Here is a 22,562-nt window from a genome sequence, read left to right as displayed (position 1 = left end):
AATCTTTTGTTTTGTGAAGACCAGATAGTGGAAAATCGAAATCTCTCTCTGCTTTATTTTCCAGCTTGCGGTGCTCAGTGGCATTAGTAAGGAAGTCTGTACAGGTTATAATCTTTTATTTTCAATCCAGCCTCTGTGTCATTGCATCTGGTAGAAGTTAGTTAGTTTTCTTCTCTGAAACATGCTCTCCTATTATCCATAGTTTGCATGATATTTATTAATTTAGTTTTATTTGGTTTTAGGATCCTTATCTAGTTAGTTTTCTATACCATTAAAACTCTAATGGAATATTGGGAAAAGATATATGACACACTGAGTTTTAAAAGCAAATTTGGTAGTACCAACTTTAAGTAAGCATTGTTAAAATAAACAGTTGCCATACCTAGGAGTGTTTAAAACATCTTGACCTCAGATTACTGCTCCAAATTAGTTGCTGAGAGTATCTGATTGTAAATAGTTTTTATATTTCTTTGAAAATTCAAAGCATATCACTTTAATTATATAATTTCTTTTCGTAAAAACCTATTTGCAGTTCTGCTACTCATATCCATTTCTGTATTTGTCTTTGACTAGACTGATGGTCCCAAGGAGAACTTAATTGAGACGACTGGAGAAACAGGTAATGTAAAAAGAGAAAAATAATTTTGTTTTTCTTGTGGGTTTTTTAAAATGGTGACACCAGCTGAGTTTGATTAATTTGCTTCAAGGACAAAAAGTTCATTGAAAACAGCAGAGACGGCTTCTGGGTGTAGACAAATGGAAATGGCAGCCAACAATGCATTAATACAATTTCAGGTTTATTTACCTACAGAAAGCTTAGAGGTTGGGAACTGCATGCAATACTGCAAACCACTAAAAACACCATAGAAAAATGAAACAATGGCAGCGGCACACCAAGCGGTTTCATTAAATATAAAACCATGAATGCAATTTAATTGGGATTTCCTTCCAGGGCCAGCAGTGAGGACTCTTGCCCTGTCACAGCTGTGTCTTGCTTATGTGTGAACAGCTACATGCTGAGGGTCTTGCAGGCACACTTTACATCAAAGCTGTAAGTCAAGCTACTCCAGTGACTTTAAAGCAATTTAAATAAACACCCCTCAGGGGAAAGAGGAAAAGCTGTGGTTGAGAAAAATGCAGTGTTTGGAACAATGAGAAGGGGCAGATATTACAGAGAACCACCTCATCCATCCCACATGACAGGGCCAGGGATGTGACTTTCCCAAGTTTCTCAGAACCAGGCTGTGGATAACACAGCAATGCATGGCCCAGGTCACCTTTCAAGAAAGGACTTGCTGCCCAGCTAAGGGGAATGTGGTCATTGGTGAGCCTCCAACTGACAGCTTCTTCAGGGTCAGCCTCAGCTGCCTAGAGTTGCTTTGCCCAAAGTCTTACCCTTCTCAGAGAAGCCTCAGATTGGTCATTCAATGACCAAGGAAGAGGGGAGTAGGCTCAGCCATTACTGACACAGTATCATTCCAGGTACCACAATAAAATTAAAAAAGAAAAATGTATGAAATTGAGAAATAAAAGTAGAGATTAACTACTACCAGATGACAGGATTAATATATAAAGCACATTCTCTAAAATCTTGTACACTAAATAGCAGTAGTCTACAAATTTGAGCTTAATAAGAATTGCAGCCGGGCATGGTGGCTCCCGCCTGCAATCCCAGCACTTTGGGAGGCCGAGGTGAGCGAATCACTTCAGGTCAGGAGTTTAAAACCAGCCTGGCCAACATGATGAAACCCTGTGTCTACTAAAAATACAAAAATTAGCCAGGCGTGGTGGTGCATGCCTGTAGCCCAGCTACTCAGGAGTCTGAGGCAGGAGAATTGCTTGAACCTGGGAGGCAGAGGTTGCAGTGAGTTGATATTGTGCCACTGTACTCCAGCCTGGGCGACAGAGCAAGACTCCATCTCACAAAAAAAAAAGAAAAAAGAAAAGAAGAATTGTGCCCTCTGGATTAGTAATGAATGAATAAATGCATGATTGCATGAAATATGTAATGACTACAAAGATTAGGAATGTAACAATATTTGAAGATATTGAAAAGACCTGTCAATTCAGGTTGTAAAGAAAATCTTGCAAATATTCTTCGCAAAATAATCTACAAATTTAATGCAATTCTAATAAAAATTCCAAAGGGTTTAGGAAACTGACAAAACCATTCTCAATTTCACCTGAAGGCAAAACAGACAATAATAGCTACAGTATTAGTTTTTATTTTCTATCAGGCAGTCTCTTGAGCCAGAGTAGGCTCAGAGACTCCTGCTATAATATTTTGAACAACAAGAATAAGCAGGGGGAATTGCATTACCAGATTCTAAAATATAATGAAACAATATTAAGAACAATATGAGACATAAACAGAGAAGAGAGATGATACAATCACACTAAGTGATGAGACAGAAAGAGACCCAAGCACACATTAGAATTTAATACAAAACAATTATTTACTGCTTCTCATGATTCCAAAATTTGGGTAGGGCTCAGAATAAACAGTTTATTTCTACCTTACATTGTGTTGACTACAGCAGCTCAACTGTGACTGGAGGTTTCCAGATGGGTTTTGTTTTGTTTTGTTTTGTTTTTGGACAGGGTCTCGCTCTGTTACCCAGACTGGAGTATAGTGGCGCTATCATAGTTCACTGCAGCCTCAAACTTCTGCCTCAGCCTCCCAAAGTGCTGGGATTATGGGTGTGAGCCACAGCTCCCAGCCCCCAACTTGTTTTATGATGCTTTTATAACCTTGATTCCAAAAACATACTCAAGTACTGTGAGAAGGAGAAAGGAGAATAAGCCACATTTATTTTAAAACATAAATTTAAAAGTACCTACATCAATTACTATTAAATTGAACCAGCAATGAATAAAATAAATAATGCATTGAGTCCAATTTCAGATGGGTTCACACCAGAACACCTAATTAGCATAATTCAATTACTTTAGCAAAAGAAAAGAAAACAAATGAATATTTCAATGGATGGAGAAATTTTATTTTTTATTATTCAAAAATAATTCACAATTTTAAAGAACTCTTAGCAAATAAAAATTAAAATGAACTTTCTTAACTTGATAAGCAGAATCTAATGAAAGCTTGCAACAATCACCCAAAATGGCAAGAAGTTAGATCATTCCCTTTGAAGATAGGAACATGATAAAGACACCCACAATCAGTACTTCTATTCAACATTGTACTCACCCCAGCCAGAGGGGTAAGGAAATAAGAAAAGATAAGTGGCATACAGGTTGTAGAGAAAGAAACAAAACAATAATTATTTTCTGATAGTTTTTTTTTCCATCTAGAAACTCCAAGAAACTCTTCAAATAAATGATCAGAGAAAACAATACAGTTTAGATAGTTGGATAACAGGTCACTATATAAAGTTAATGACATTCCCATACATTAATAATTCAATGAAATTGGTATGGATCATTCAAACAGCAACATAAAAGCTATTATAAATTACAAATAAAACACATCTTAGTCCCAAATAAATCCTCGTGAATTAATATTAATGTTTTTAATGAAACTATAAATTATAAGTGAATGGAAAGAGATTTTCTAAAAGTCATAGGAGTCATAAAGCAGATGATCGACAAATCAGATTCCATAAAATATGTTAAATGATATAAAAATATCATTTACACTTCAGTGACAAACTAGAAAAATAGCCACAAATAAGACAAAAGGTTAATACCTTTAATATACAAAGCACAGTTATATGGTCATCCCTGGTATATGTGGGGGGGATTGGTTCCAGGACTCTCCCATACCCAAACCCATGCATACTCAAGTCCCACAGTCAGCCTTGTGGAACCTGTATGTATGAAAAGTCAGCACTCCATACTCAGGTTTCGCATCTGTGAATACTATATTTTTGATCTGTGTATTTGTTGAAAAAAATTTGCATATAAGTAGACCCTTGCAGTTTAAATCTTTAAATCTTGCATACAAGTAAACCCTTAGAGATTGAAATACTAATGCTCCAATGGAAATGTTAGCAAAAAAATATGAGCAAGTAAATTCAGGCAAGAAAATATTACTAATAAACATGTAAATAAAATTTAGCCTCACCATTATAAAGCAATTGCTTATTAAAATAGCAGTGATATGTTACTTTTCAAAATAGAAAATACAACCAAGGAAAGGTGATTTGTGTGTTATGAGATGAGTCCTTTTATACGCCGCTGTTGGAAGTTGAAGTTGCATAACCACTCTCCAGACAATATTTAGCACAATTTAACAGTATCTATTACTTGACCCAGTAATTCAATATCTACTTATATATCCTGAAGAAATAAGAGTGTGTGTGTGTGTGTGTGTGTGTGTGTACAAAGTGCCCCATGACACTAAACTATAGAAACACTAGATGTGCAACAAATGTGAAATTACAACTCACCAATAATGATTTCAAATTTTAACATGTTTGAGAATTCTTCTTCAGGGAGAATTTTGTGCAGAAGCCCAATATAAAAATTAGTCAAACGTGAACTCTGAAAAATCCAAGGGGATCCTGGAGCCAGCTGGCTCAATTACCGCGCTCCCAATTCCTGCTTCCCCAAAGCCCTTGGTAGCCCCCAAGACTCTCATCTCTATAAATCCTCAAGACAACATGGGAAACTGAAAAAAAAAAAACTGCTATATAATATTATAAAACTATTGAAATCATATCTTGAAAATTTGTAATCTTGTTGAGGGAAAAAGTTCAAGATATCACATAAAAATTAGTATACAAAATTACATTCTGTATGATTCCAACTAGATAAATATATGTATGTAAATATCCAGTGACTCTTTTTATTTGGGTCTTTATAGTCATCTGTATTTTTCTACTAAGACTATGTATTCCCTTCATAATTAGGGGGAAATGGGAAATCACAAACAAACATGTAGCTTCCACTCAGGCCCATTAGATCACGATAGAACTATTATATGCATCTGTAAAAAAAAAACTTGGAATTTTAAAGAAAATTTTATTAGAAACAGCCAAAATGCTCTCCAATAATCTACCTCTGGGACATTTATCTTCAGCATTATTCAGGCACATCTGAAATCAATTACAGCCCCCACCAACTGGCTTCAGGAACCTCTGTGTGCCTCCAGCCATCCCCACAGCAAATTGCCTCAGCTGTGGTCAAAATCAAAATTTCTCAGTTGCCTTGATTGACCTAGAAATGTTTTATGTAATTTGCCATTATGTGAAAGGGAAACATTTGTTAGAAAATAAATCTTTTTTTAACTCTGTCTTACTAAAGTGGTGCCAAGAAATATTCTCCATCATTTAGACACCAGAAGAAAAATAACAAATAACAAATAAATGGAATCTCCAAAATAAAGTCAAAGAAAAATCACTGCTAGCCAGTCTCTAGAGATACAAAGTGAAGGGTGATTTGATTTTTAATCTTTGAATACCGGAAAGAGGCCATCTATAAGAACTGTATATACAGAAATAACAGCTAGAACTTTTTTTCCTTCCTTCTTTTATTCAGTAAACCTTTACCTAGAAATCTATAATATGAAGATATTGTACTAGGGACCTCAGTTAGAAACTCATGCATAATGAGGTTAAGGATAAAAGCAGAAATGTAAAGAAATAATTACAGTTTATTTAAGAGTGTTATAATAAAGATGTGTGTAAGATGTTCCAGAAAGTCAAAAGGGAAAGCCAGTAATTTCTTTCCTAGGAATGAAGGAACAGGGGAAAGAAATTGAGAAGCAAGAATGGGAGGAGGGGATGGAGGCAGAAATATCCAGTGCTTCCCAGAGGCAATGACAATATGATAATTCTTCATAAAAGGCAGGAAAATAAGGGAAGTATGTTCCATAAAAAGAAACTGATCAAGTTTTACACTGATGATCATGTATCTCAAATGGGCCGTTAGAGCCTCCTGGTAATTCAACTATATTTTTTTCAGTTCATTCACTCAATTTCTAAGATGACTGGTTTGTGCCTTTTCTCTCTCCTCAATATCCTATGTTGATCTGGCACAGTAGCTCATCCCTATAATCCCAGCACTTTAGGAGGCTGAAGTGGAAGGATCACTTGAGGCTAGGAGTTCAAGACCAGCCCGAGCAACATAGCAAAACCCTGTCTCTACAAAAAATTTAAAAATTAGTCAAGTATAGTGGTGCATACCTGTTGTCCGAGCTACTTGGGAGGCTGAGGACAAGAGGATCGCTTGAGCTGAGGAGTCTGAGGCTGCAGTGCACTGATTGGGCCACTGCTCTCCAGCTTGACCAACAGAGCAAGACATTGTCTCCTAAAAAAAAAAAAAAAGAAAGAAAGAAAGAAAAAATATCCCATGCATCCACCCTGTGTTCTCTTTCAGATGATAACACTGCTTCCTTTTTCACTGAGAAAACAGAAGCAATCAGAATAGGCATTGACATGCACCAGCTACCACATCTACTGATATATTGGTATATGTGCCTTATTCTTAGCAGTCTGGGGCTGTGAATGACCTGTTGGTGTCTGAGCTGAGGCCACACCCTTCACTTGTGCAGTAGATCTCATCCATCTTGCCAACTCAATAACAACACTGCTTCAACAATTGTTCCCTCTTTCTCCTGCATTTCAATTCCCTCTCTGCTCAATCATTCATACCAGCATACAAAAATGCTAGAAGGTCAAACAAAACCCTCATTTACCCCAGCTACCATAACACATCTCTGCCTTTCTTTACTACAAAACTTCTATAAAAGCTTACCTATCCATGGTGCCTCCAATTCTGCTCTTCCCATCCTCTCTTGGATGCATTCCTACCAGGCTTTCCTCCCAACCACTCTGCTGAAGCGGCTTTCATAAACATCTTCAGTTCATCTCAACTACTTACACTCTATCCCACACACCCCCTGCACCACCACCAGTTGACACCTGTACATTTACTTGCTTATTTGTTGTTAACTAACTAGGCTGTACACTCTATCCCAAGAGCCCAGAATGTTCTTCGGTACACAACAGGTACCCAAAAAATATTTGTTAAATGGGTCTTAGCTTGTGATCATTTACTGTATCAATTACCTCAATGTAAACAATGCTAAAAATCTTTATTGTACATATTATTCTATATTCTTGACTTCCTGTACTTCCCAAAAAATTTTGATAGGCCCAAAATATTCATGTTGGGGTTTTGCTTGAACTTAAATATATAAATTAACCTGAGGAGGATTGAGAACATATTGGATCATCCTATCAGAAACAATGATTATATGAGTTAACATTTTTTAAAGGCTGCAACTGCTGCCGTTAATTTCCATAGGTAAATATCATCTGGGAAATACTTAAACTTTTTTTTGAAACAAAGAGCAACATAAAGGTAACTCAACTTTTCAATACCTGTTCACCTAATTCTGATCATGCAAATATCAAGTTGGGGAAAAGAAATTCAAACTCAGATATTGGGCTTTAAAATAATGTGCCCCAAAGGTCCATGCTATGACCTGGGCCTCTAATGGGGGTGATTGAAAGACAGAGTAGTATCATTAGTAAAGTAAGGCCTACAACACACACACACAGGAAGATTTGGGACGGAGAGTGTGAAATTGTTTAATATTTTGCAAAATAAGCATAACATTAGAAATTGCCTGCTTACTCAGAGGTGAGTAATCTGGCAGTCTCGGATATCTACTACACAATCCAGAATGAGAAATGGAACAACCACGGTCTCCAAATGACCTAAACAGATGTCACAAAGTCCCAGCTTACCCAGGCGGAGTTTAGCAGCTTCTCTCAGAGCCACGTGTTTAGGGTGAGGTATTCCATCCAAAGAGAGTAAAAGCAACCAACTATGAGGATGGTACCAGAGAGAGCACGCCCCCACACATATACGCACACAATTTCCAAAGGCCTGTGCAAGAACTCAAATGACCTGGTCTAGTCAGCCTTAGCACAGCTCTTCACACCTCAATAGCCTTTTAAACATCAGCAGTGACTCTACAATGCAGCAGAATACAGGGTAGTGCCAGTCAATGTCATTCAGAACAAAGATCTGAGGTTGTAAAGATAAGACGAAGTTGTACTCAGCATCTTCTTTTTAAGAAGGCAAGCAGATAACTCATATAGTCCAGAAAGATATCCATAAAATCTGGTCACAAGTGTTTAAAACTGGCATTTGAGAAGGTAAAATTTCTGGATAAATATCTGTTTAAAAAAAGATCTCAGTCCCCAACCATGCTGGATAAATGGGACACTAGTGTACTTCTCTAAAGGATAAAAAAGAATAATGGACTTAATTTTTACATGTTTGACTCATGCCAAATGTATTTGAGAGGTAATACATATCACAACTCCAGCACCATGAAAGTAACATCTGATGTCAGCAATCTAATGTAAGCTTGCATTCACTGGTCCAGAAGATGGGAGATTGCTTACTTTATTAGTTCTGTGATCTGTTTAAGAAAGAAAACAGTTTTGTGGGTAACTAAATATGCTTTTTCCAAGTTAGAGACTGGTTTTTTCTAAGATTAGGAGCGTAATATTCTCAAAACTGGAAATAAACTAGCAGTACCCAATGAAATTACAATAATCAGGCTATTAATTCTGCAGACCAGAAAGAGAAAGAAATGAGAGCTTAATATTAAAACTTTCAAATTTTCTCCACCCTTATTAGCACTTCTCAGATTTCCTTGCTGGCATTACCAATAGTAGAATATATTGGACCTTGTTTTTGTCACACATGTGAAGATTTATTTAACTTGAAACTCCTTCCCAGTTCATGTGGATTGGAACCGTAACTAAACACCTTGTCACGTGGTTCTCATTGTGGACAGGCACACATAGCTTTGCAAAGAATAATTATTATTCCAGTGTAGATATTTTGCCCAGACTTTCAAAACATAGACTATAGATCTTGAGACACTAAAAAACTTGTTTCTGATTTTTAATCAGCAAAAGAATGTATTCAAACTTAAGACGGAAAAGAGCTCCTTCTCTGGAAAACAAGAAAACAAAGCATTTGAAAACCAATTTCTTTTTTCTTTGAGCTATATTTAAGGTCTATGGTTTTAAAAAGTATGATACAAAAAAATCCTTTTTTTCTGTACTCAGTAGTCTAAGTATCATATGACATACTTTAAAGATAGAAATTTTTGCTTTTTGGAGGAATTGAAAGTGTTTCCCTGATGTCATCAGGACCATCACTCTGGCCAAATCTTTTAAAAGTTCCTATGACATCCAAACATATGAAACTCAAGGTAATACATCAAAAGAGATGAAACTATAGGCTTAATTCTTATGATCTGTGAGTTATATATGAGCAAAAAGATGAATTTGAATTCTCCCTTCCACCTACTGTCCTAGTGACTTTGAGCTATTAACGTCTATGCACCTGTTTGCTCATCTGCAAACTGAGATAAAAGTATAATCTGTTTCATAGGATTACTGAAAGAATTAAATGAGATAATGCATGTAAACCACATAGCATAGAGTAAATGTTCAAACATTGTTATCAATGATTAGGATTGTCAATGTGATTGAGATCCCAATAAGTAACATAGCTCACTATGAATGCATCTGATTTCTCTTGCTAGCACCACTTGCCTGCCTGGCACATAGTCACACAATATTTCCTTCTAAAATATTTTATAACAGCCTGACAAAGGGATGAATTTTAAGCGAGATCCATGTTCTTTAATGACCAGGAATGTAGTGGTTCCTCTCTATTCTCTTTGATCTAACCTCATTTCTTTCCAATATTCAGAAACAGCAAGAGGAGGAAAGAATGAGAACCCTTGGTCACGAACAGGAGAATGTTTTTGAGGATTTGGAAACTGGGGAGCATGAGACTTTCTCTTGGGAGAGTTGAAACAGGGGTAACATAAATTGACATACAAAGAACATTCAGCCTAAGTGAGAAGAAACAAATCTCGATTTATGTCAATCATTGGCATATAATATAAAGACCAGTCTAGCAGCTACTTTTTACCCTTACAACATGTCATCGTGCCTTCAGCTTTTTCCTGCTCTTTAAGGCAGACTCCTTTCATGTGCTAGCTGTATCTGAAAGGCAACAGTGAACAGAAAGCAAAATTAACCCAGTATATTACAAACCAAGGAACGATGACAACAAAGAAGGTAGCTGCTATACTGCTGGAAGACTGGAAGGGAGTGTTCAGGTTAGATCAGTGCATCCTGAACTACTTTGTAGCCTTCATCCAAATCCTGTCCAAAAAGGAAGCTTCAGTACCTTCTGTTTTCATGTATCAGGCTTGATAAGTGTGTTTTGTCAATTATTATCAATGGCTGACCTTGACATTAGAAAATGTTGTTTTTCAAGCCGAAGAGAACCTGCAAAGCCCCTTCTTTGTTGTACTTCCTCGTCCTCCATAATTATGCCCTTTCACCTCTGTTTTTTTCTTTCTTCTTCTTCTCCTTTTACTGCAGGATTTATAAAATCCTCTGAAACATGTTGTTTCCAGATGTAGGTCCCAAGTGCCCTGTCATTTACTTCCTGTCCTAAGCACTGAGCAGATGGAATTACACAAGTTCGGCTGTATGAAACCACCCTCTAATGCCTTCGTTAAACTCCAGGATTTTAAAGAGTCTGTCCAGTTCCTGGCAGGGACCTTTCCATACTTCCACCCCGAAAGCTGTAAATTACTACCTCATTAAACTCAATCGTAAATGATTAGGTGTCTGGAATGTACTTTCCTCTCCCTGCAGCCTCCTTGGAGAAATTACTACATTGCAGGCCTCCCTACTTAACTCAACACATTAGTCAAGCAATGCAGGGTTTGAGTAGCTCACTCAGGAGGAGGTTTTATTTGTGTTAGGGTATTAAAACTCTATTATCATTTAGTTCCAAAAGTGGAAGATGTGTGATCTTCCATTTCCCATTGAGCAATCATTCTTATAACAAGAGAAAGCTGTAATTAACAGGCCTTTTTCAAGAATTCAGTTTTCTTCCTGCCACACAGGCAGTTGGAACTACGGAACTTCTGTTTTTTCTGAACATCAGTGAGATGATTTAACATCTTTTAAAGGCTGCAGTTGCTGCCATTAATTTCCATAGGTAAAGATCATCTGGGAAATATTTAAACATTTTTTGAAACAAAGAGCAACAAAAGGTAACTCAAGTTTTCAATACCTGTTCACCTAATTCTCATTTTTTGATGAGGTTTAATTAAAAAGAAAAAAAAAACTTGAAGAATCTGGAAAGGTCATGGGGAAAGGGTTGGAGAGAGAGAAAGGAGAGGAGGGGCTGTCACATTAAATAAATAATCTAGCCTAAGTTCCCAGCCTGGCTGCCATCATTTTAGCAGAAAAGGTAAAACTAATATTCCCCAAGGGACAAAAGCTCAGAAGGTCAGTTCTCTTTCTTATGGAGGCTTTTAGCTCTTTAATTCATTGACTTAGAGTCTTAAGATTTTCCTGATGCTTATTTTTGGGCTTCTCTGCCACTTGTTTCACTATAGATTGACTAGAGTCAATTAGTTGTACTTCACTGTGTCTCCGGAATATAGGTAAAGATAGTGACTTACATAGAGAAAGAAAATGAGGGCTATGAGCAAAATGGTTTTGCTATGATCAAACAAGTATTAGCAGTACAGTAAGTGTTGAAGCAGAGAGTTCTCGCCAACTTTGAAGAAGATTTTCGGAAAGAGATAAGGGAATGGAGCATGATTAATTCCTAACTCAGCCTGTGAATTTGTTGGTGGGTGTTGCAGATGATCATTAAAGAGATTCCTTTATATCTGGACATGGAAGATAAGGAGTGGGCTAATAGCTTAGGTGTCCATTTTTCTACATTGATTTTATGTGGAACAAGAAATAGTTCAGATGAACGTTGCTTGCCAGGGTGCTCTTTAAATGGGATAACTGGGTATAACTATAATTGGGTTAATTGGAATACGGTATAATTTTGTCTTAGTTCCCGGCATTGTAACTTGGAATAGATGGTATTATATGAAAGAGGTAAAGGAGCTGTTTCCCCAAGGAAACAAAGGCTCATGGTGCTACCCAGGTGATAAGGTGTGATACAGAGAAGGGAGGGTACAGGCTCCTCCTTTGTGCCCACAACATAGCACCGCTTTGATTTGGTGAAAACTGAAGCAATTGCAGTATCTCTCAGGCACCCTGAGGGTCTGGGGATTTGGAAAATCATCTTTTAGCATTATCATCAGTGTTGTCATGGTAGATACCAGGTGCACTGATGCTCAGGAGATTTCATGAATGTCAGACTTTCAGAATGGTGGGCAGGATGGAAGAATGTGAGCTAAAGAAAAGACACCAAACAAATAGCCAAAGATGACTTGATTATTTGAAAGATTCAAAAATACTTCATTGTGGGCGGTCTGGGGATTTGGAAAATCATCTTTTAGCATTATCATCAGTGTTGTCATGGTAGATACCAGGTGCACTGATGCCCAGGAGATTTCATGAATGTCAGACTTTCAGAAGGGTGGGCAGGATGGAAGAATGTGAGCTAAAGAAAAGACACCAAACAAATAACCAAAGATGACTTGATTATTTGAAAGATTCAAAAATACTTCATTGTGGGCAATTCATTCCTTGACTAAGTTTTAATTCATGTTAAATTTTTCATTTAAAAGCCTATTAGAGAGTAGCACCAGCAGAATGGCAGACTAGAAGGTACCAATCTTCATCTCCCCCACAAAAACAACTAATAACTATATGCCAGTGAAATTGCTGAGAGAGCTCCAGAGTAGAACAAAGAGGTAGCAGAAACTCAGTGAAGCAAAAAACACCAAAGATGGCTGTGTAGAAACACCCTGCTTGTACTACTCCATTCTTCAGTTGGGATCAGCTCAGAGCCAGAGGGATTTCTTCCGAGGGGAAAAGGTAAGCAGGAGGACCCCAGTGGCCCTCATCACCACGCAGACACCTGCAGGCTTCAACACCCTGCGGTTTTTGCCAGTGCTGAGCCCAACTAAGGGAGCCAATGCTGTACTCCACCCCTGATTGCCTGAGTAGGCATAGTACCTCTCCATTTCTGGGGTCTTGCTGTTACTTCACCTTACCACCTGAAGCCTGGGACACCCAGCACCCCACTATCCCTAGGCCCAAGTTGCTGAAGAGCAACTCCATCCCTCTGCACTCAAGTCACTGCTGGACCCCACCCCATGGGACCTGCATTGCTGCTGCGCCCCACCATTCCTGGGTCTTACTGCCACAGCACCCCAACCCACCCCCACTCCCAGGGCCTGAGATACTACAATACCCTGCTTTCCCAGGAACTAGGGTCTTTGCTGTACTACCGCATACCCTGGGACCTAAGTCATCACAGCACCACTCTATCCCTTGGGCCATACCACTGCTGCACTCTGTCCCCACAGTCTGAGCTACTGCTGTATCCCCTCTCTCTGGGCTTGAGACGCACACCCCAAAGTCCTAGACCCCAGCTCTGTAGGTGATGTGCATAAACCCATGCCTCTGTGAGTGCACCAGTATCCCAAGACCCAGGTGCCACACCTGTTCTGAGCACCTGTTCCCTGGCCTGAAACCACTGCAGCCTCCTGAAGCCCACACCAGACCCAGTATCAAGAGGGAATCCCTCAGCTAGGACTCTCTCCTGTGAGGAATGGGATAACAGAAGGACCACAACAACCTTCCTTCTGGGGACTCCAACAGCCCACACTGTTATTGCTGCCATTACAAACACCTGCAGCCTTGGCCACTGAGGCCCTCATAGTCTTTGTCAATGCTGACCTCAACGGGGAGCAATACATGGAGACTATGCCTGCACACCCTCTGGAAACAAAGCTGCCACAGCCCCACCCAGCTTGCAGTCTTTCACTTAGGTGCAGATGAAAATCGATTCCCACCAAAGCCAGGCTGTAAAGTTTGGAAGAGGTGACTGCTCTATCAAACATGCAGACATCAATGCAAGGCTATAAGTCTTGCTTTTTTAAAACATTAAAAAAAGGAAGGAAAGAAGGAAGAAAGGGAGGGAGGGAGGAGAAAATGCCACCACAAAGGAACACAGTAAAAACCCCCAAGAAATCAAGATCTATAAACTGCCTGAAAGAAATTTAAATAATTATTTTGAAGAAGTTCAGCAAGATATAAGAGAACACAAATAGATAACTCAATGAAGTCAGGAAAAAATATGTAAAAAACACTAAAGATTCAATAAAGAGATAGAAATCATTTGAAAAGTTGCCAGACAGAAAATCCTGGAGCTGAAGAATACAGTGAATGTAACCAGAAATGCAATGGAGAACTTCAACCACAGACTAAAGCAAGCAGAAGAAACTGTGAACTTGAAGACAGATATTTTGAGATTATCCAGTCAGAGGAGATAAAAGAATGAAAAGATGAAAAGAAATGAAGAAAGCCTATGGAACTTATGGGACACCATTAAGCAAATCAGTATATGCATTATGAGATTCCAAAATAGAGAAGAGAGAGAGAAGAGAAAGCTTAAAGAAACAATGGCTGAGTTAGAATGGCAATCATTAAAAAGTCAGGAAACAACAGATGCTGGAGAGGATGTGGAGAATTTTACACTGTTGGTGGGAGTGTAAATTAGTTCAACCATTATGGAAGACAGTGTGGCGATTCCTCAAGAATCTAGAACCAGAAATTCCATTTGACCCAGCAATCCCATTGCTGGGTATACAACCAAAGGATTATAAATCGTTCTACTATAAAGACACATGCACATGTATGTTTGTTGCGGCACTGTTCACAATAGCAAAGACTTGGAACCAACCCAAATGCCCATCAATGATAGACTGGATAAAGAAAGTGTGGCACATATACACCATGGAATACTATGTAGCCATCAAAAAGGATGGGTTCATATCCTTTGCAGGGACATGGATGAAGCTGGAAACCATCATTCTCAGTAAACACAAGAACAGAAAACCAAATGCCGCATGTTCTCACTCATAGGTGGGAGTTGAACAATGAGAACACATGGACACAGGGAGGGCAACATCACACACTGGGGCCTGTCAGGGGGTGGGGGGCTAGGGGAGGGATAACACTAGGGGAAATACCTAATGTAGATGATGGGTTGATGGGTGCAGCAAATCACCATGGCACATATATACCTATGTAACAAACTTGCATATTCTGCACATGTATCCCAGAACTTAAAGTATAATACATTTAAAAAGAAAAAAAGAAACAATGGCTGAAAACTGCCCAAATGTTGGGAGAGATATGAAAATCCAGATCTATAAAGCCCCAAAGTCCCTAAATAGATTCAATCCGAAGAGATCTTCACCAAGACACATTATAATAAGCTTTTCCAAAGTCAACGTCAAGGAGAGAATTTTGAAAGCAGCAAGACAAGCAACATGTCACATACAAGGGAATGTCAAGAACTATACCTGACAAAGCTGTCTTTCGGAAATGAAGGAGGAATAAAGACTTTCTCAGAAAAGCAAATGCTGAGGAAGTTCATCACCATTGACTTTCCTTAGAAGAAATGCTAGAGAGTTCTTCAAATGAAAATGAAAGAAGGCTGGGTGCAGCACTCTGAGAGGCTGAGGTGGGCAGATCACTTGAGGTCAGGAATTGAAGACCAGCCCAGTCATCATGGCAAAACCCCATCTCTACTGAAACACAAAAATTAGCCAGGCATGGTGGTGCATGCTTGTAGTCCCAGCTACTCGGGAGGTTGAGGCAGGAGAACCTGGGATGCAGAGGTTGCAGTGAGCTGAGATTACACCACTGCACTCCAGCCTGGGCAACAGAGCAAGACTCCATCTCAAAAAAGAAAAAAAAAAATGAAAGGACACTAATTACTAACATAAAAAGACATAAGAGTATAAAATTCACTGGTAAAAGTAAACATATAAATGCAGAATACTATAATACCATAATGGTGGTGTTTAAATCACTTACAACTTTGTATAAAGGTCAAAAGACAAAAGTATTATAAATAATGATAGATACAATATTTCCTTAATGGAAAAAATATGTTAATTGTGACATCAAAACATAAAATGAGGATGGAACAAAAATGTAAAATTCTTTTATCTGTTGATGGTAAGTTGTTATATGTAGGTAAAAGGATACAAAGACATAGTTAGAAAAATGCATAAGTCGCCGGGCGCGGTGGCTCAAGCCTGTAATCCCAGCACTTTGGGAGGCCGAGACGGGCGGATCACGAGACCATCAGGTCAGGAGATTGAGACCATCCTGGCTGGCACGGTGAAACCCCGTCTCTACTAAAAAATACAAAAAACTAGCCGGGCGAGGTGGCGGGCGCCTGTAGTCCCAGCTACTCGGGAGGCTGAGGCAGGAGAATGGCGTGAACCCGGGAGGCGGAGCTTGCAGTGAGCTGAGATCCGGTCACTGCACTCCAGCCTGGGTGGCAGACCGAGACTCCGTCTCAAAAAAAAAAAAAAAAAAGAAAAATGCATAAGTCTGGAGATATATTGTATTATTAATACAATATTGTATTGCACATTAATAATATTGTATTGTATCCTGGAAATTTAAGAGAGCAGATTTTAGATACTCTTTGCACAAAAAAAGAGTAACTGAGATGATGGATATGTTCATTGGTTTGACTGTAGCAATGATTTCACTGTGTATATCAAAATATTGTTTTGTACACCTAAAATATACAGAATAAAAAAGAGTCTATGAAAATATTAAGGAGTTCCCTCTCACCTCAGGAGGAGAACAAAAAAAAATGGTATGAGGTAGCTTTGATTACTAATGATGTAAATTTTAAAATATATTCATAAGCCATTGATATGTCTTTGTGAATTACCTCTTAAAGCATTTTTCTATTTGCTTTTTTCTTGATTGATAAGAGCTTTTTATATATTAAGGGTGATAACACTTGTGTATCATTTATTTTGCAAATATACCTACTTTGAAGTTGGACTTTTAAATTTGTAATAATTTTCAGACAGAAAAATTCTATTTTTATTCTCCTTTTTCATTTTTTCTTAATTTTATGCTTAGAAATATTTTACTAATGTTGTAAGCAGAGTCTGTTTCTGTTTTTTATTTTTTGCATCTCTTGGTATGTTCTCTTGTATTTGTAAAATATTTTCTCTTGTAGCTTCATTTTTCAAATTAACTCCTATATAATCTCTTTTTGGAGTACTTGGTGAGGAAAGGCTCTAAGTTTTTTAAATAAATAGGTATTTTATATGTCTTAAATACACATTACTCTACAAATTTTGGGAGGAAATAATCTTTATCACAAACTAAAACCCATTTTTTGAGTTTCTATTCTGCTTACCAAACTACATTGGTCTACTCTGTGCAATATTACAGTGTGAAATTATAGTATACTCTAAAATTCTGTGATGCAAACATCACCTTGAGATTCCTTTTCTCCCCAACAATTTAATTGCAGAGCTTTACTTCAAGTAAAGTCAGATATAGAATGTTGACAGACTATTTCTCTCACCAAAACAATAGAAAAAATGAAGTAAAATTAATATTTTTAACACATTGAAGGACTATGAATGCAAAGAATTAAAGACTTCCAAAGTGGGGCAGGCCCTTCTTGGGTGAACACAGACTATGAACTGCTTTCCTCCTGGGACCACTTGCTGAATTTAGGCAGAAAGAATCTTCTGGGGTACGAAAAAAAAGTTAAACTGTTAACAGCCATGTGAGCTGGCATAATGAAACAGAACCTTAGAAACCCCAAATGCAGAGATAGCAGAGCCTTCCTGCCACCAATTCTCATAGACTTTTGCTCAGTGTCTTACAGAAGCATTTGGGAAGCTGGAGGCAAGACTGAAAAGTGATTAGAAAGCCAAAGTCTACAAGAAGGAAGGGCCTATTATATACATAGATAAGATTTCACACTCAAGAAATCTTGAAAACAAAGGCAATCTGAAACTAGATCTCCAAATCAGCCACAATCCTATTAAATTCCTTATTGGATCAAAGCAAAAAGCCTCCCATTTTCATTCTAGCTGCCTGATTAGAGGAAAAGATATGCCCTTTCTGGAAGAAATAATATTTACTTCAGTCTCTGTGGTTTTTATTTATTTTTATTATTTTTTTCTTTTTTTGAAAATGGAATGCTTCACAAATTCGCGTCATTCTTGCACAGGGGCCATGCTAATCTTCTTAGTGTATGTTCTGCCAAAGCGAGCACGAGTCTCCATGGTTTTTAAACACAATAAAAAGTTACAGCTCAAGGCAAAAATATAGAAAATGTAACTTTTGTGCAAAAGAAAAATATAATCTATATAAGGATTACAGATAACCCAAAAATGACTGTAAAATCACTACTAAAAGTATCTCTTAAAATTAGAGCAAAAAATAGATCTAATGGATGAAAAACTTGATAATTTCAACAGAGAAAAGGAAGTACTGAGATAGGTATTATAAAATATTTTAAGTTAATGCATATGTTAATTAGCATGATTTAACCATTCCACAATGTATACATATATCAAAATATGTTTGTGCACCATAAATATATACAATTTTTATTCATCAAATAAAAATAAATAAAGTAATATTTAAAATTAGACATTCATTAGATGGACAATGCCAGGCTAGAAGGGCAGCAGAAGAAATGATGAGTGAACTTAAAGTCAGATCAATAGAAATAGAAATTAGAACAGAAAAAAAAGAACATTAAAAAAAACTGAGAGGGAGAGAGTTATGAGATAAGACCTGAAATTAACAATCTTCAAAGAGACACACAAGCCAAAACAAAATAAAGAAAAAAATTCTGCCAAGCATTTAAGAAATACAAGTTCTACATAAACTTTCAGAAAATAGAAAGAGTACATGTTGACTCATTCTATATGGCTCACATAACCATCCTACCAAAATATGACAAGACTATTTAAGAAAAAGAAAAATTATAGACCAATATTCCTCGTTTACATAGAAAAATCCTATGCAAAATAATTGAATCCAGTAATATATTTGAAGGATAATATATCATAAACAAGTCTAGCTACTCAATGAATGCAAAGTTGGCATAACATTTAAAATCAGTCAGTTTAATTCACATCAAATGATTCAGAAAAATAAACCACAAAATGTTATCATTGGATAGAGAAAAATTATTTCATAAAATTTGACACCTTTTTACTTAAAAGGATACTCTTAACATGGTAGGTATAAGGAAGAACTTAATCTATAAAGGTTATCTACCAAAACAATGGTACAGCTAATAGGAAATTTAATGTAAATATTCACTATTATTGTTTCTATTGACCATCATACTGGTGGTTCTACCCGTTGAAATAAGGCAAGAAAAAGAAATAACAGTTCTAAGCATTGGAAAGGAAGAAGTAACGCTCTGTACTTGACATGGTTATGTGCATGGAAATTCCAAAGAAATCTATAAATAAGCCGACAGATTTATTGACAATAAATAATATGTGAATTTTAGCAACACTGCTGGTTATAAGGTAAGCGAACAAAAATCAAGAGTATTTCTGAACACTAGCCGCAGCAATTGGGAATAATTTTTTTTAAACATTACATACATGGGCATCAAAAAGTGTAAAAACCTAGGGTGGGAATCTAATGAAAATTATACAAAGACTCTTAACTGAAAATTATAAAACATCACTGAATAAAATTAAATAAGATCTAAATAAATGGAGAGATTATCATGCTCATGAACTAGAAGACTCAATATTGTTAATTTGCCAGTCCTCTCCATATTGCTCTAAAAATTCAACATATTCCCAGTCAAAATATCAGCAGGCTTTTATTAGTAAAGATATACAAGCTGATTATAAGGTTTATATGAAGATGCAAATGACCTGATATAACCAAGAAATTCAAGAACAGCAATGTTGGAGAACTTACAATACCAGGTTTCGGTAGTTACTACAAAATTACAATAAACAAGGCAATGTGCTATTGTTGTTAAAGCTAGGCAAATAGATCAAAGGAACTAGAGAAATAGACCCACAAAAATATGAGCCTTTGATTTCTGACAAAAGCACTGTAAACTATAAAACATGACTGAATAAAATTAAATAAGATCTAAATAAATGGAGAGATTATCTTGCTTATAAACTGGAACTTAATTTTTTTTCTTTTCTATTATACTTTAAGTTCTAGGGTACATGTGCACAACGTGCAGGTTTGTTACATATGTATACATGCGCCATGTTGGTGTGCTGCACCCATTAACTCGTCATTTACATTAGGTATATCTCCTAATGCTATCCCTCCCCCCTCCCCCTCCCCCCACCCCACAACAGGCCCCAGTGTGTGATGTTCTCCTTCCTGTGTCCAAGTGTTCTCACTGTGGAACTTAATTTTTAATATATGGTCCTGGAACAACTAGACATCTTCCAAATTAATCTTTATCCATTTCTTACATCGTACACAAAAATTTATTCAAGGAAGTATCAGAGATTTAAATGTGAAGACTAAAATTTTAAAGCCTTGGCAGGAAAACATACGGGAATATCTTTGCAACCCTGGGGTGAGAGATTATTTATTGGACAATATACAAAAAGGACTAGCTTTAAAAGAAAATAGACTGAATCAAAAATGATACCGCTCATCAGAAAGTCACTTCTCATCAATAAAGCAAACAGGCAAGTCACACACTGGGGTAAAATATTTACAACACATATGCCTAACAAAAAAAGATCTGTGCCCAACATACATATTTTTAAAGACCTGCAAATCAATAAGGAGCAGACAACTAAAACAAGCAAAAGACTCCATCTGTCACTTCACAAGGCAAAATGTTTGAATAGAAAGTAAACAAATAAAAAGATAGTCAATGTCATTATTCACCAGGAAAATGAAAATTTAAATGATGGGATACAATTTCACACAAGCAAAATGACTAAAGTTAAAAGACCAGCAATAGAAGTGCTGATGAGGATATAGAGCAACTGGGTTTCACATACAATGATGGGAGAGGGGAAAGAAAAACGGTAAAATCACTTTGGAAAGATGTTTGCCAGTTTCTAATCAAGTTCATCTATCCTATGACCCAGAAATTTCACTTCTATGTATATACTTAAGAGACATGAAAGTATATAGCCACAAAAAGACGAACTCAAGAATGTTTATGGCAGCTTTATTTCCAAAAGTCCAAAATTGGAAATAACACAATGTACATCAAGAGAAAAATGAATCAGCAAGTTATGGAGTCATATCATGCACTGCTACACAGCAATAAGAAAGAGCAAATGATTGATACACACAGCTACATGGGTGATGGTCAAAAAGAGACACGAAAGAGTATATACTATAGGCTCCCATTTTTATGCAATTCAATACCAGGCAAAACTAATTTATGGTGATAAAAATCATAATGATCTCCGAGTTGGGGCTGTTGATTAGCAGGGAACATGAGGGAACTTTCTAGGAGTGTGAAAATGTTTTATATCTTGTGTGATAATCACAAGGGATATATACATTCATAAAAATGCACTGAGCTGTAAAATCAAGATTTGTACATTTTACTGTATCAATTACCTCAACATAGACAACGCTAAAAATGTTTATGGTACATATTATTCTGTATTCTTGACTTCCTGTACTTCCAAAAAAATTTGGATAGGCCCAAAATATTCATGGTGGGGTTTTGCTTGAAGTTACATTAAATATATAAATCAACCTGAGGAGGATTGTTAACATACTGGATCATCCTATTAGAAACATACTGTGTCTCCATTTATTCATTTTTATTTGAGTCTCTCATTGTTTTATGTTTTTTTCCTTAGCTAATCTAGAATTGGTATTACGTAAATTTTAATTATATATTTTTCCATAATATTTACCAATGTTGTTTCTCATGTAGAGGAAAATATCATTATCTCTATTATTTTCCTTCTAGGATTTTGTGTTGTCATTTTTGTTTACATTCAAAATATCACTGAGAAATGGTAATATTATAGACTTATGCTTGGCTAGAACTGTTAAAAAAAACTACCTTTAAAAAGTAATGAAAACCAGTGTTCCTGTCCTCCTTGTGGGCTTGATACGATGTTAGTGTTATGAGAGAGCACTGTTTGCTACCATGTTAGTTTTCCTTGTTTTGTCATGGTTGGATATACAATTTTGCATCTCTAAGTATTAAAAAATACTTATAGAGCTTATACCTATAATACTAGTATTTTGGGAGAGGCCAGGAGTTCGAGACTAGCCTACTAAAAATACAAAAATTGGCTGGGCATGGTGGCACTTGGCCTGTAGTCCCAGCTACAGGCTGAGACATGAGAATTGCTTGAGCCTGGGAGGCAGAGGTTGCAGTGAGCAGAGATTGTGCCGCTGCACTCCAGCCTGGGCAACAGAGCAAGACTCTGTCTCAAAAAAAAAGTATAGAAAATGCATCTCCAGAATTTATAAAAATGTTCAAATTTTTTTCCTTTGATCTAGTGATGCCATGATACATTGTGCTAATAGTGTTTCTATTATTTCATATTCTTAGATATCATTTTTAACATAGTTCTACATTTGGTTTGTAAAATATTGAGGTAGTTTTTTGCCTTTATATGGTAAACACAGTTTTATTCTTGTCTTTCATAAACATTTTAGGTAGTTTTTTGCCATGTAATTGGAAACATAGAATTTTTTTCCTATAGTAAGCATTTTAGCAAGTTTTGCCTCAGTGATCATAAATGTTGAGTTTTAATTTTGTCTGTTTTAAAGCCAAAATTAACAAAT

At 36.8% G+C, this 22,562-nt stretch overlaps 1 long non-coding RNA gene and 1 pseudogene across 1 annotated transcript in view; one reads left to right on the top strand and one right to left on the bottom strand.

Moving 5' to 3' along the window:
- LOC135967392 (uncharacterized) overlaps positions 1 to 10,599 on the top strand; it is a 68,439-nt gene extending 57,840 nt beyond the window's left edge. The window contains exons 2-3 of the long non-coding RNA XR_010581473.2: positions 574 to 619; positions 10,389 to 10,599. This is a non-coding gene — a long non-coding RNA (uncharacterized lncRNA). The remainder of the gene's footprint in view (positions 1 to 573; positions 620 to 10,388) is intronic.
- Positions 10,600 to 17,963: 7,364 nt separating this feature from the next.
- On the bottom strand, positions 17,964 to 18,059 carry LOC123569249 (U6 spliceosomal RNA; annotated as a pseudogene).
- Positions 18,060 to 22,562: the final 4,503 nt, after the last annotated feature.

This window comes from Macaca fascicularis, chromosome 15 (genome assembly GCF_037993035.2).
Source record: "Macaca fascicularis isolate 582-1 chromosome 15, T2T-MFA8v1.1".
Classification (NCBI taxonomy): domain Eukaryota; kingdom Metazoa; phylum Chordata; class Mammalia; order Primates; family Cercopithecidae; genus Macaca; species Macaca fascicularis.
Note: the sequence above shows the minus strand (reverse complement) of the source record. Positions and strands in the feature narration are given on the sequence as shown.